This window comes from Fukomys damarensis, unplaced genomic scaffold, assembly GCF_012274545.1.
Source record: "Fukomys damarensis isolate Sample0158 unplaced genomic scaffold, DMR_v1.0_HiC HiC_scaffold_12, whole genome shotgun sequence".
In the NCBI taxonomy this organism is placed as follows: Eukaryota; Metazoa; Chordata; class Mammalia; order Rodentia; family Bathyergidae; genus Fukomys; species Fukomys damarensis.
This window is the reverse complement of record NW_022900924.1, coordinates 46,197,954-46,212,587: the sequence shown is the minus strand read 5'-3', so window position 1 is coordinate 46,212,587 and position 14,634 is coordinate 46,197,954. Positions and strand designations below refer to the sequence as shown.

Sequence of the window (14,634 nt, the reverse complement as noted above, 5' to 3'; positions counted from 1 at the left end):
CAAGCTCCCACCATCGTCTCCCTCCCGGGCTACTGCAACACATTCAGAGTGTAACACTGGGTTCCACAAACACATCCCTTACTTTTCTACTGTGAACTTTTTACTTTAGTATAATAATAGCCGGCTGTGCATCTCAGTACCTTTGCCTGAGAAAGCAGTATTTTTGCTTACCTACTGAATACGATGAACGGCAAGGTGTGTGCACATGTGCAAAAGGGTCAAACCGGGATTTTCACCCACATGATGCTCCATCTAACAGGTTTTGTGGACGTTTACCTGAGCATCACAGAGGGTACAATACATCCACACCACTCGAGTGATTTGTTTTTTCAAAAGTTTTCTTTTGATATCTCTGGTAGAAGTAGCCCAATTCAGTAAAATGGTACATGAAAAAGCAGACTTGCAAGTTTGGGAGGAGGTCAAAATGAATCATCAGATTACTCATGAATGGATGATAAAGATGACCTACTATGGTAAAATGCATGTTTTCATAACAGAAGAGTGGTGTGGGTGCATGATGACAATGATGATGATAACGACTTTGATGTTGCCAATGTGAGGCAAAGTTCCTGTGACAGTGAAATGCAGCAAGAATCAACCGATACAGACACAGCGAATGCAAAGCTCCTTGATTCAGACAACAAAAAAATAGCACTGTCAATGCATATTTGATGAGTCAAAATGTTGCAAAATGGTCACCCAAACAAATGCAACGATCCAATGTTAGGACTGGGTCCGAAAATACAGTTGGGATCTTGGCAGGGGTGAAACCTATTGGACAGAATGCCAGCACTGCCGTTCAATGTTGGAAATTGTAACAGATGAAATGCTACAAGATGTTGTCAAATACACAAAGGCTGAAATGCAAGTAAGACGGTCTGTATGCACCAATAGCCATAGTCAAAAATGTTTTTATTACGACATCTCACTAGCTGAACTGAAAGCATTCATAGGTCTGCTATACTTTTTCGCGGTAACCTCAGGAATGTAAAAGACTAATGGAAGAGTGATGGTCAAAATATGGCATTAAAATTTATGCCCTGATAGATGCCAAGACTTATTATGCTTTCGATTCAGAAATTTATCCTGGAACTTAGCCACAAGGTCCTTATTTGCTTAGTAATAAACTGAATGATGCTGTGAACAGTCTTGTTACTCCCATCTCCCAAACTAATCAGAATGTGACATTCGACAATTAGTTTACCAGGTTCCAATCGATGTTACATTTGCTAACAGAACACAAGTTGACCGGCATAGGAACTGTACGCAGGAACAAAGCAGAAATTCCAAGTGAAATGTTACAATTTCAAAACACAGAATTATATAGTACAATCTTTGGAAAGATTTACATTGACCTCGTATATGGCAAAGAAAAATAAACTGGTACTGCTGGTGTCAACACTGCACCTTGCTGGAAATACTGACAATAAAACCTCTACAAAAACAGAAGCCTGAGATGCAAACTTTCTACAACAAAACCAAAGGTGGAGTAGATGCTGTTGATGAGTTATGCAGCAACTAAGATTTCACTGAAAACACAAAGCATTGACCAATAGTTGTGTTTTACTCGATCCTAAGTAAATTCTTTGATAGTTTACAAAGAAAATACCAAGTATAAAATACCACAGAGAAATTTTCTTAGAGAATTGGGACTGGAACTCATAAGAGATCATGTACAGCAGAGAAAATACAAAATGTCTCTGCTCAGGGAACTACATGGAAAAGTTGTGGCACACACTGGTGAGCTGACAGGTGAACAGGCAGATGCAGCATCCCAAAGACCTAGTATGACAACAGGAAAACCAAAAAGATGTCAACTGTGCCCTACTAGAAAGGACAGGAAAACAAAACGTATGTGCTACAGGGTCAGGGATTTAGCTCAGGGGTTCCACCACCTACCCGCAAGCACAAGGACCCGAGTTCGATCCCCGGTACCAAAAACAAAAAAACAAAAATACGTGCTACCAGTGTAAGTGATACTTGTGTATGGAACATGCAGTTGTCATGTGTGAAGACTGCCTTGCATGTGACAAATGAATCACAGGTTATTTTTGTTGTAGAGTTCTATTGTTATTTTCATTAGCGTTCATTTACGTTTTTATTTCTGACATTATCTTTTAGGTTTTGTAAACAAGTAGACAGCTAATGTGAAAATGTGGATGTCCATGCTAAGCAGTCATTACATATTTGATATTTTACTTTACTGATGGCATATTTCTCCGCTAAGTATACATTGTACAATATAGTAGGAAGCTCCTGACAAAACAGGAAGAGAGGTGACAAGAATGGCCTGCCATGTAGGAAAGGAGAGCTAAGCACATGTGCTGTCAGTGTGAGACGTGTATGGAACAAGCAGGTGTCATGCATGAAGACTGCATTGGATGGGACAATTGATGCAAAAATAATTTTTGTTGTAGAGGTCTACAGGTATTTTCATTGTGGTTCACACGGGTTTTTTATTTCTGATGTTACCTGTTAGGTTTTGTAAGTAAGGACACAGCTGAAGTGAAAATGTTTATGTTTATTCTAAACACACAATGCATATTAATAATTTAATACTTTATTTTAATGATATTCTATGTTCCTGTTAACTACACATTGAATAATACAATAAGAATAAGCAGCAAGATCAGCAAGATGTCAAATATGCCCTACAAAAAAGCCAGGAAAGCAAAACACATGTGCTGTCAGTGTAAGCAATACAGGTACACAGAACTTGCTGTTGTCATGTGTGAGGACTGCTTTAGGTGTGATAGTTGAAATAAATATTTTTTTTTTGTAGAGTGCTATTGGTATTTTCATGATAGTTCATATAGGAATTTATTTCTGTTGTTCTGTTTTAGACTTTTTGTACCAAAAAACTCGATGTTGAAAATTTTGATGCTTTTTTTTTAAAGACTCAATAAATATTGAAAATCCAATGCTTTATTGTGGCTTATTTCTGTTAGGTACTCACTGTTTAATATAACAAAACTCATAAAATTACAATTGCTAAGTTCATCAACAGAAATATTCTAAAGAATAAACAAGGATGACAGGCCCATGTTGCGGCTATTTATGACAAAATTAGTGTTACGCTTCACTTAACTGGTCTGCCTTCTTGCGGGATTCAAACTGTGCTCAACTCTGGCCACAGTGGTCTTCCCACACAGTGCATCACTCCTTTGCTTAAGACCCTTCCACAGACCCCACTCTCAGGATAACTCTCCACACCCCACGGTTAGGACACGAGACTCACTATCCAGGCCCTGGCTCCCTCTCAAGTCTCGCCTTCCGCCCTTCCGCATGCGCTGACCTCTAGTCAAACTCATTCCCTGGCCATGGCCTTTGTTCCTGCCTTCTGCTTACAGTGCTCCTCTGTCCTCTTTCTTGGTCTGGCCACCCCCTATCACTCATCCCTCGGGCTCTAGCTTTCCCTAAAAACATCCTCAAGGAACCATGGGTTACCTGCTCTTACCAGGTGCTCTCATAGAACCTGGTGTTTATTATTCAGAATTCTGACAGTCTGTTTCCTGAGAGTTGAGGACACAGGTTTTTCATCATTTGTTTCTGGGATTTAGGATAACACTTGCCTACCACAAGTAATTAATATACAGTATTTTTATGGGTGAATGTATGAAAGAGAAAGGTGGAGAAGGAGAATGGATAAAAGCAAGATTTCAGCATTCTCCAGGCTCTGTACAACAAAAGGATTTGTTAGTTGGGACCCCAAGGATTCCACAATGGCTTTGGCTGGACATTTCTGTTTTCTTCGTTTTCTAACTCAGGAGATACAGTGAAACCCCACAGATTATCACATGTCTTATTTTGCCTTCTACCTGATTACCTTCAAGTCAGTTCAGATGATTCTAGACTCAGCTTTCAAAGAATATTTATAACTGTTTAGGTCATAATTCTAACACATCTGAATCAATTTTAAAGAAACGAAATCTGACAGTCATGCTGCATGCTCAGAACGATCTCAAGCTCGTTACCTGTCAGCAAGCATGTGCACTTGTTTCCGTAACATCTGAAACTCTGTGCCTCCCATTCTCAGGACTCTGCCCTGAGCTCAGCCCTCCCAAACCAAATCAGCCCCCCGTGTCAGTGTCACTGTGCTGGACATCGCTCTTTCCTCCCTCAAGGCCTCACACCCAGCTCACTCATGTAAAATTACTCGAAAACACATTGCGGATGTGTACTCAGGCAGTGTGTACACACATTCACACGTATAACAACATCTTCCTGTAGCTACTCAAATGTTTCCTCCAGAAAGCAACCTCCGACTACCACCTGGTGTGTCTTTATTAAGAAGGACAAGAAACAGCTGTGTGATACCAACACTGTTCAGACGGGAGGCTGAGGATTGGATAAACTCACAAGCAAGATGTCACCAGACAGGTGTTTGTGTTCCGCATATCTTTCTCCACAGACGTTGCCTTCTCTAAATTCTGATGGGCATCTTTCTTGCTAAAACTTGAAAGGGAAAAAGATACAAGTTGTAAGGAATTTGTAGTTTCTGAATAAATTATGTCCTGCTATAATGTGGACCTGGCATGTCCCTCCAAGCCCCTTGTATTACGGCTTCTTGGTCACCAGGCGTACTATTAGGAGGCGACAGAACCTAAGTCAACCGGGGGATGCCCTCGAAGGGAATGTGGGCCCAAAGCAACAGGGCCAAGTAACCAGGGACCGAAACCATGAGCCGAAACAGACCTTTCTAAACTAATCTGAGGTATCTTGTCACAATAACAGGAAGCTGACTGATACACTTCCCTTTCACACCAACCTATTGTTGAAAGAGGGAGAAAAAAAGCAAGGCACTCAGAGGCAGCAAAGCCAGGTAGGGAGGGGCAGCCTGTGCAAAATGTCCTCAAGTATGTTTCTCCTCTTCTCCCACCTTCCAACACCCGTAAGGAAGACTATGGACTCAGAGACTTCTAAAGGCTTTTTGACTCTGTAGTGAATTATCTACTTAGGAGTTCTCTTCCTCCAGGCAAACACAGTGGTAGGAGTATGGCATTTAAAAAGTGGACACGGACAAGCACCTTTATAGACCTTTCTTCTTCTTCAGAGAAAACTGGACAAGACATGAAAAGTTAAACAATTTTTTTGGTATCAGGTCTTTGCCTATTACTTTCTATACAGTAAAGATAATTCGGCAGCATCTTGTCGTCTAGTCTGCCCTTTCATGAAAAGTTAACTTTTTTATAGCTTTAAAAACCCTCCATTAAGCATGTGACATTTTTGGACACCTGTACTCATAGGGACCTTTTCTTGCAGACCCTCTGAAATTCCCAATTCCATTCTTCAATTCCACTAGCACGTCATTTATACGGTCGAAGCCCTGAGCAGCATACCTGGATCACTGTGTCAGCGTCATTCTAAAGAAATCTCCAACCCACCCCAACCCCCATAAAAACACAGAAGGAAGTGTACAGAAACAATGATCAAACCTTCCTGTGGGCCTTCCTGATACCCTAAAGTCCATATAGCAGTGGGTGGTAAAGGATGAAGAAGGTTAGAAGTGCCAAAGTAAACACAGCCTTGAGGCTTAACATGGGAGGCAGGGTTCTCCCTTTACCTAAAGGTACTTAATAAAGAGACAGGAGTGCTCCAAGGGAAGACAGAAAACAGTGATGCTGACTGTCACCAACACTAGAGACAGCCAGCATTGACAGCTATGAAGCTACGGCCTCCAAAGACACATTGAGAAGATAGGGATGGGTAGGGTCTGCAGATGTTCCTAACAGCGACCAAGATGACCTCAAAAAGGCTTCTTTCACACTCCCAACTCCATCTCCCTTTGTGGTCCATTAGCAAGATTATAATTTCTGATAGAAATTAAAAACTGCTTGCAAAGGCTGTGCCAACAGAGGACCCCAGAGAAAACATCAACCAACAAGTGGCAAGTTGGAACAGAGAGCAGCAAAGCTTGGTTACCTGCTGCGAGCAAAAAAAAAAAAAATTCATTTTCACTGACAGGCAGGAGCTTTGTATGTCCTAAAAAAAATTTCTTCCAAAGCAGACGAATCTTTAATTGATTAATGTGACCAACACTTAAGACAGGTTTTCATTGTAGAGAATACCCATAGCAAGGAATCCTTTTCAATTTTCCTTTGAAACCACAAAGCAGCCAGCTTTGGCACCTGGCCCAAGGCCAAATTCTTCAAATGCCAAACTTTGGACAGGGTCAGTCAGGTTCGTTCGGGAGAGGATGAGCTCACTGGGAGAGAGTTCAGGCGATCCTGAGCACCCCAGGAATTACAGGCACCCAGGACCTCTCCAGAAAGTAGGGTCTCCAGAGGAGTTTCGGTTGCACCGGAGTTACTGAAGCACCCACCACAGCAAACCACAAGAAGATGCATGAGGCAGGTTGGGCTCTGCAGAAGCAGACGCTGAAAAGGACTTGGGGCTTCAGGTGTTGATCAGGGGATCAATTATGTTAAAGGGAGGAGCAGGAAGCACCAGAGAGCAGAGCAAAGGATTCCTGTGCCAGGATTCTGGGGTTGGGAGCTCTCCTACCTCAACAGCGCCTGTCACCAGATAGCCATCTCCGGATACAGGTCTCCAGGAAGAGCCTGGCCTCAGGCAACAGCTCTGGGCAACCAGAGGCATGGGGCTGAGAGCTGGCAGGAGACCCTCAGTAGAGGGTACTATCACTGCTGCCAGCATGTTTCCCTCAGAGGAAACCTCACGGGCCCAGCTCAAATCATAATTTCTCTTTATACTGATGATTTAGCTTAAACAGATCAAAAGTTTAAACTCAACCCCAGCTACCTAGGAAGCTGAGGAAAGAAGATCATGAGGGCCAGGCCAGCATGGGCAACAGAGTGCTCTGTTTCAAAAAGAAAGAGAAACAAAAAAGTAAAAGTTTAAGCTATGTTACTAGGAATTATGAGTAAAATGCAAAGAAAATTGGAAAATACTTCCATTTATATTTTTTAAACTTGACAATTATTTTTTTCAGAATATGGAAAACACTGCAGGAAAATTTTCTCACTGAAAACTATAAAGATACATGCATATACAAATATAGATTACATATTTATAAAGAATTGTCTGCAAGAATGTTCACTGTAATTACCTGTAGGCGTGACGATTTTGAAAGGCTTTGCTTTCTTCTGAAAGACTTTCAGAATTATTTCCATTTCTGCAGCAAGAATCTATTGTTACAAAACAGATCCAAAGATGTAAACACAAACCCAAAAGCATCTTTTGCCCTCTCTGGAGTACTTGTACATCTTACTCATAGATCCAAGTGAGAATCACCATTATAGAGAAAAAAATTCAAGACTAGACAAAAGCCCAGGGACTCATTATGACAAAAAGTACTAATCACACCAGCTGTCCCATGCCTCAGTTTCCCCACATATTAGCCAGAGGTGGAGGACGCTAGCTCTGAAAGGCTCTGTCCAGCTCAAGAAGTCCTGCTTCTAGGATAAATGTCAGCTACCCCTTTCCTCGTTTCCTTGAAATAAGAAATTGAATGTAACTGATAGATGCAGATTTCTCAGATTTATTTAAATGTGTGCATTTGCCACAAGAAAGCTGTACTGCCAGCTATGAAGTCTGAGCTCTGCCATTTACCAAAACCCTTCTGGAGAAAAGCAGACTCCCCCTGGCAGATCTCTGTCACAGAAAGCACTGAAGCTTATGTTGCAAACTGAGCAGATCAGAAATGAGCACATCAGTGCCCATGGAGTCAAACCGGGGGACCTGGCACCACTAGCCAGTAGGAGCCTGGCAGGCCCAGTGGCAACACTTGGTTCTGCGAATTCTACCAGCAAAGAACTGCCGATGTAGGAACAAGAAGAAACGGTAATCGGGGTTCCTGTCCCAAAAGTCCTGGCTCTGAGAGTCATTCTCTGTGGTATCTGCACTGTATCCTAGCCTTTAAAGCCCTCAACCCCAAAGGATGATTCCCCTATCTCTCCTGAAAAGAACGCTTCAACTGCCTCGCTTTTCGGGTGTTAAAGGGGCAGCCTCTGAACTCTGACAGCAAGGACCGTGTCATATGCAGTTATGCGTCTCTAGTGCCTACCCTACTGTTTGACACAAAACTGATACGCTTATTTATTAAACAAAATGAACGAATCAATGAATGCATTTGCTCCTAGTCTAAATACAAGCACCCTAAAGATACTAGAAAATATTAGGCAACAATCAGAAATAAGGCGAAAGGAAGGCATTATGCCCTTTCCAGGTCAAACCAGAATATTATGTAGTAAGTTAATCTAATATAGATAATACAGTTGGGGCTACCAGAACATGCCGCTCCACCTACCTCAACCTGGGCGACGCCCCTGGACCAACTTCCCCAAACTCTTGCTTAAGGCCTACTATCAGCAAGCGGAGAAGAGACAGACTCTCAGGGTTGCCTTGGAAGATTCTGAAATCCTCAGCCTAGACACACTTGCGCCATTCTCCAGCATGACCTACAGTAACTTTTCTTCCCTTAAGAGCTCATGGAAGGTTTGTGCATACGAACCTCATCTCATGCACGCAATAATTATAACAGAGGGAATGATGGAAGAGGACATGCGCAGTAGATGCGGCTGGCGTGACTCAGCACCTGTCAATCACTCCGTCAGTCAAGCTCGGAGGACCCAGTGGGCGGGGCCTGTGCCAGAGTAAACCCACTCACTCCGGAAGGTACCACCCCGATTCAACTGCACTAAACTTTGCTGTTCTTTCTTTACCCTCGTATGCCACAGGCAACTCTGTTCACTGCACACAAGAACCTGGAAACCCATCTTGGACCCCAGAACCCGTGTCAGCACACCCAAGGGTTATGCAATTCTGTGGGAAATAACCTGTGTTTGACTTGTGATTTTTCATTGATCAGATTCAGACCTTGTAAAGGTGTATGTTAACCCAGAGGTTTTTATACATTACAAATGTATGATTTCTCTGACTGGTGAAAATAAGAACCCCTAAATGTTATTGCTTTATCGCCCTTTAGGACATTAACCAGTTTTGAATCTACTCCAGCAATCTTGTTCCAGTATGTATTTCAATTATTCCAGTCCCTTAAATGCCCTTTGAGCCAGGTTTACCTTCCTACTGTATTCCTCATAAATAAAATAAATTAGTCTGTGGCATGTGCTCACTTTGGATTTGTTCGAGTCATCTTTATAACTTTAAATAATTATACACTGACAAGAGAAATACAAGAGAAGAAAAATCTAGTCTGTAGCCTAGCCTGAGTATAAAAATGAATGTAAACGTTTATCCTGTAGATTAGAGAAGGTAGTGCAGAACAGAGACGTGGAGAGCTACTGAAGTACAGGAAATTAAACAGGTGGCTTTTAGCTTAGTTCACAGCTAGGCTTGGGGCTCGTCAGGGATATAAATCCGTGGCCACGCCTTAAAAGGAAAGCAAGTGACAGCCCAGATGGTGATTGTAGCTCTGCTGCGGTTCAGTGGGGTTAGTAGACTGGAATTCCAGCCCCAGGGTTGCTTTGTAAGTCAGGAGAGGCACCTGTCTGCCAGCCAGTCTCTAGCTTCGAAGTGACAGGACTATGACACAGCTCCCTGACTTTAGCGAGTTCCCCTCTGCCCTGGCTTCCTTCCTTCGTTCCCCTTTAGAGGCATTTCACAGCAGAAGACAGGCAATCTTTTATTTGGTTTTTTTAAAAAAATCAGCTTTATTAGTGCTAGGGCTGCTGCCTAAGGCAACAATCGAGTGTGGATGAAATCTCAGAATACTCTCAGGCTGGGTCTGTTTCTAAGGTTGTCTGTGGACATCTGAGAACCCTTGCCACAGCAGAGGAGCCGGACAGGAGTCAGAACCACTTAGATTCACTGATACAGGTTCACACACATGAAAGTCAGGCTCAAAGTCCAAGGGTGGGAACACATCAGATGGATATTTCAAAGTTCGGGCACGCTGTCTATGCAGTCAGCTACTTTAGAACTGCATTTTAAAGCCAGGCATGTTGGCACATGCCTGAAGTCCCAGCTATTCAGGAGGCTGAGGCAGGGGATTTGCTCCAGGCTATAAGTTCAGAGCTAACCTGAGCAACATAATGAGACCTTCTCCCCCCCACACCAAAAAAAACTGCATTGTTATTGTTTATATTCTAAACCTACTATCCTACCATTCCTTCATTTCCCTACCCTTCAAACACAGAGACATAGTAAATCTTTGACTTTACACTAATCTTCACTCCATTTAACTGTATATGATTGTCATAGTTAAACTACAGAAGTACTGGGGACTGAGGGAAACAGAGCTTCAAAGGGTTGTTGTTAAATCCTGATCAAAGTCAAGGCATTACTCTGAGTTGATCCAAGACTCCTTCTCTAAGCATGCGTGTCTATGAGTACAGTCCCCAGCCAGCCCCACAGCCAGGCAAAGAGGTGTGTGCCTATCATCTCAGCACGCCAGGAGGTTGAGGCAGGAAGATCGCAAGTTCAAGTCTAGCATGGCAACTTAGCGAGACCATGTCTCAAGATAAAAAATAAAATTTCAAAAGGCTAGGGTTGTAGTTCAGTGGGAAGGCCCTGAGTTTAATTACCAGTACTGAAAAAGGAAATTAAAAAAAAATTTATACACACACACACACACACACACACACACACACATACACACACACACACACACATGCATACATACATGAGGGAGCTCAGTAATATCCAAACAAGGGGACAAATCCATGAGTCATTTGGGGAAGGAAAAAGAAAAAAGAGTCATTCCTATTCCAAAACAGTAAAACATGATACAAAAAGATTTAGTGTCGTGAGAGAGCCAGGAAGCAATCCTCCTGCTACATCTGGCACAATTCAGACCCTTAAAGGATAATTATATATGTTTCTGGAAGATTAGAGATATTTGGGACTTCAGATAAGAGCAGTAAATATGATTAAGGGGACAAAAATCTGTTGTGAGGGAAATAAAATCATAGTAGCAAGGTTTAGATGAGACTAGAGGCAGTCTAGCTTAATTAGCAATGTCTCTGTTCCCCACCGCTGACATGTAGTTTGGTTTAAAAGCCCAAATCTGCCCCATTGCCAGGCAGAACATCCACACAATCGATGAATAAATATCAAATTTGTGACCTTTATCAAACCCTCCAGGCAAGGACAACTGTAATGAGAACGCTGATGGGACCCCACTGCATTCGCTACAGGAAGACCCTGTAGTGAGGACGGCCTCTCTAAGGGAAAGGTAATTAAGTGGGCAGCAAGAATCTCCACCAACCATCTGCCTGGAATGGCTTAGTAGCCCTGCTGCCGTCTAGAAAAAGGACAGGAACAAGTCACAAAGCTGGGTTTAAGAAGCTTTCCAGGCCGCAAAGCCACAACAGGCTGGAATGGTGACACTTCAAAGGCCCCTCAGAAGTTGCAGAGCTGTAAATTCCAATACAAACAAAAACGGCCCTGGCCCACCACTACAACCGCTTGGACCCTTACCTGGGTCTGCAGCGGTAAGGTGAGCAGGGAACAAACACGAGGGCCAACAGAAGCCAGCTCCAGCTATGGACAATCCCACACACTTCACAGACAGCCCCGACTAATTATTTTGTGTAAGTCTTGAACACCACCAGCAACCCCACCATCTTGATTATTTCCATAATTTTCTTCCGCAGCTTGAGAATATTTGTGATGAATTGCAGATATAAATAAACTACACTACCATTTTTGAGCATTTGAGTTTATAAAATATTTTCACATAAATTGATCATGATCAGTTTTTTTATATCAAAAGCAAAATAATGGTGGGGAGGGGATTCTAGGGGTGCAGCTCAGTGGCGGAATATGCACTCGACATGTTCAAAGCCCAGGGTTCAATTAACCAGCACCAAAACTCAATCAATCAATCAATCAACAGATAGATAAAATACTGAGCAGTTTTTAAAAAAGTATCTCTTTGATAATATTTCAAACAGACATAGCAGAAATAATATCATAAATCCTAATTTATGCATCAACCACAGTTAGAAGATCTTGACACTTTACTGCATTCCTTTTTAAGCTCATAAGTAATAAAAATCTACAGGCAGTTGTTTCAGTCTCCTCCCCTGTTCTGAGAGGTGATCACTATCCTGAAATGTGTATCATTCTCAAGCACATTTTCGTATTTTCATGACATATGTATATGCATAAACAATTTATATTAATTATTTTGTTTAACAGCAAGTAAATGGCATCACGTTACATAAATTATTCTGCAACACGCTCTGCTAAACTTTGTGTTTCTCAGATTCACAGGTGTTAGGAATGTAAATGCAGATAATCATTTCCAACTGAGGTATAGTATTCCAACCTAATTCAGAATTCACAGTAACCTTGCATGTGAAATGATGGTGTGAATATCTAGCCTAATTCTAAGAAGCAAGGACTAGCTCAGACTTAGTTCTTCTCCAACAATCCATGCTCTTCCTGCTGCCAAATTCTGATTTCTAAAATTAGAAGATGAATTCAAACAAAATCCTGTTGGGTTGCCAAACAGGGGGGAGAAGAAAGACCTTCCTCTCTCAGTGTTGTTTCTAGATTCTTCCCTGTACACACAGGCTGCCAACTGACAGGCAGGGTGTGAACTCAGCGGCTCAGCTTCTTCAGGCTAAACAGCAATCTGAAATACAAACAAGGACCAGACATTTATTATCAATGAATTAACATTAGCTTTCTTGAGGTACGGTAATGGTGCCATAGTTACATTAAAGAAGGAAAAAGATGTTGTTTAATATTCCTACAGTTTAGTTTTGGGGGTTTTTTGGGGTGTTTTGTTGTTGTTGCTGTTAGTTGGTTTTTTTTCCTTTTGGTACCAGGGAATCGAACTCAGGACCTTGCACTTGCAAAGCAGGTGGTGCAGGGCCTCTGAGCCAAATCGCCGGCCCTCCTACAGTTTAGTTTTGCAAGATGAAAAGTTCTTAATATTTACTGCACAAAAATGTGAACAGTACTAAGCCATATGCTTAGAAATGGTTCAGGATAAATTTAGCGGGGAGTGGTGGCACATAACTGTAATCCCAGCACTCTGGGAGGCTGAGGCAGGAGGATTAAAAATTCGAGTTCCATCCACACATGCAATTTAAAAACTAAGTGTGACCCTGTTTCAAAATTTAAAATAAAAATAAAGGACTAGAAATGTAACTCTGTGCAAAGGCCCTGGGTTTATTTCCCAATACCAGAAGGGGGGCGCACATTCAAAGGCAAGTGTATTTTACCAAAGTAAATTAAAATGCAAAACAAACAAACAAACAAAAAGATATTCAATTTGCCTTACAATAACCCAGGGTAGGATAGGAGCTATAGAAAAAATAAACATTAGCTCTGAATGAATAAGTGCTGAAGCTAGGTGACAGCAACATGGGGACTCATCCTATAAGTTTCTCTACCTGTGTGTTTGACGTTCTCCAAATTAAAAAGTTTTAAACACTAGTTTAGCCCAACCAAGAAAAAAAATTCACTTCACTAATGAGTTGTTTGGCTGCAAAATAGAAATAAAAAGCAGCATGTTTTCCAATGCTAACAGTCCTGAGCATGGCTTCACCTTCTGTGGGTCAAGTGCTTCTCAAACCTGGCTGTGCATGAGAATCCTCGGAACCTTGGCGAAGCACACTTGCAGCTCAGTGGGGCTTGGACAGGCTTGAAATGCTGCGTCTTTGCAGCTCCCAGGGGAAGGTGTGGGTCCAGAGGTCACACCAGAGCCAGGCACTGGGGGTCTTGCAGGCAGCAAGAAGCGTTTTCAAGGAGAGAAACCACCAAAGCTTTGTGGTACTGAGATTGCTCACCTCGAGAGCAGCAGGAAAACAACACAGCTGCTCCATCTGGGAAAAAAGCCTTCCCTCAGCGCCCAGCACCAGGAAGCACCATGAGCTTAGTGGTGGGCTTCCAAACAGAGGGCATAAAACACAGAAGGAGCCTAGCAATCCGGATTGTTCCATGGGGACAGCATCCTACATCTAAATTCACTAAATCACAGTGAAACACCACTGCCCTGACAGACTCTGCTTCTAAATCTGTGAAGTCATGACTAAGCCAAAGAAACAGGTCCAGAGGTCAAAGTTCTGAGGCCCAGGCAAGATTTGGGAATCATTAACAAAATGTAAGAAGGCTAAAAGAGCAAAATATCTCCAGAGGGATGAAATCCATGTGATAAATAGAACTCACTGAAGCATGCACGCTCCTAAACAATCATCACACCTCTGAAAGGACCCAAAAGTAAGATTTCTATGCATAAAAAATCTTGTCCACACGGTATGATTTCTTCTAATGTTTTACAGTCATCAGAATGGACCTAAATCTTCTGAGCTCAGAGACACAGCTCTGTTGACATTGGCTTAAGTGTGCCCTGTGGGCAGAGATCCTGACTGGTGATTACACAGCCCACTCAGAGCCAAGCAAGCAAGCAGGAGGATTTTTGCACGAAGAATTTCACTCACAATCCTTTGTCTGTACTCACTACCTCCTTTGCTTCGCAAAGACTCTTCCCAAAATGTAAATTCTCGCTTCTCTCAGCTGCACATGATGTAGAGGGGAACGAGCTACCTGCTCTATCCTGTGGACTGCAGGCCTGAGCTGTGCAAAGCCGGGCGTGGAGGCACCCATCTTTAACCCCCACACGCTGAAAGGCTGAGGGACGAGGATCACAGGTTTGAGCCCAGCCTGGGCAACTGAGCAACTTCGTGAGCAACCTTGTCTCCA

General features: G+C 42.5%; 1 protein-coding gene across 3 annotated transcripts in view; it reads right to left on the bottom strand.

Moving 5' to 3' along the window:
* Positions 1-14,634, bottom strand: part of Mb21d2 (Mab-21 domain containing 2) — a 112,157-nt gene that overhangs the window by 73,711 nt on the left and 23,812 nt on the right. The window contains exons 1-2 of one of the 3 annotated variants that reach the window (XM_033762574.1): positions 7,067-7,127; positions 4,360-4,455 (exon numbers count right to left, since the gene is read on the bottom strand). The exons of the other annotated variants lie outside the window; for them this stretch is intronic. The gene's annotated coding sequence lies outside the window, so the exon portion shown is untranslated. Of the gene's footprint in view, positions 1-4,359; positions 4,456-7,066; positions 7,128-14,634 lie in introns of those variants that run through there. 3 annotated transcript variants of the gene reach the window in all.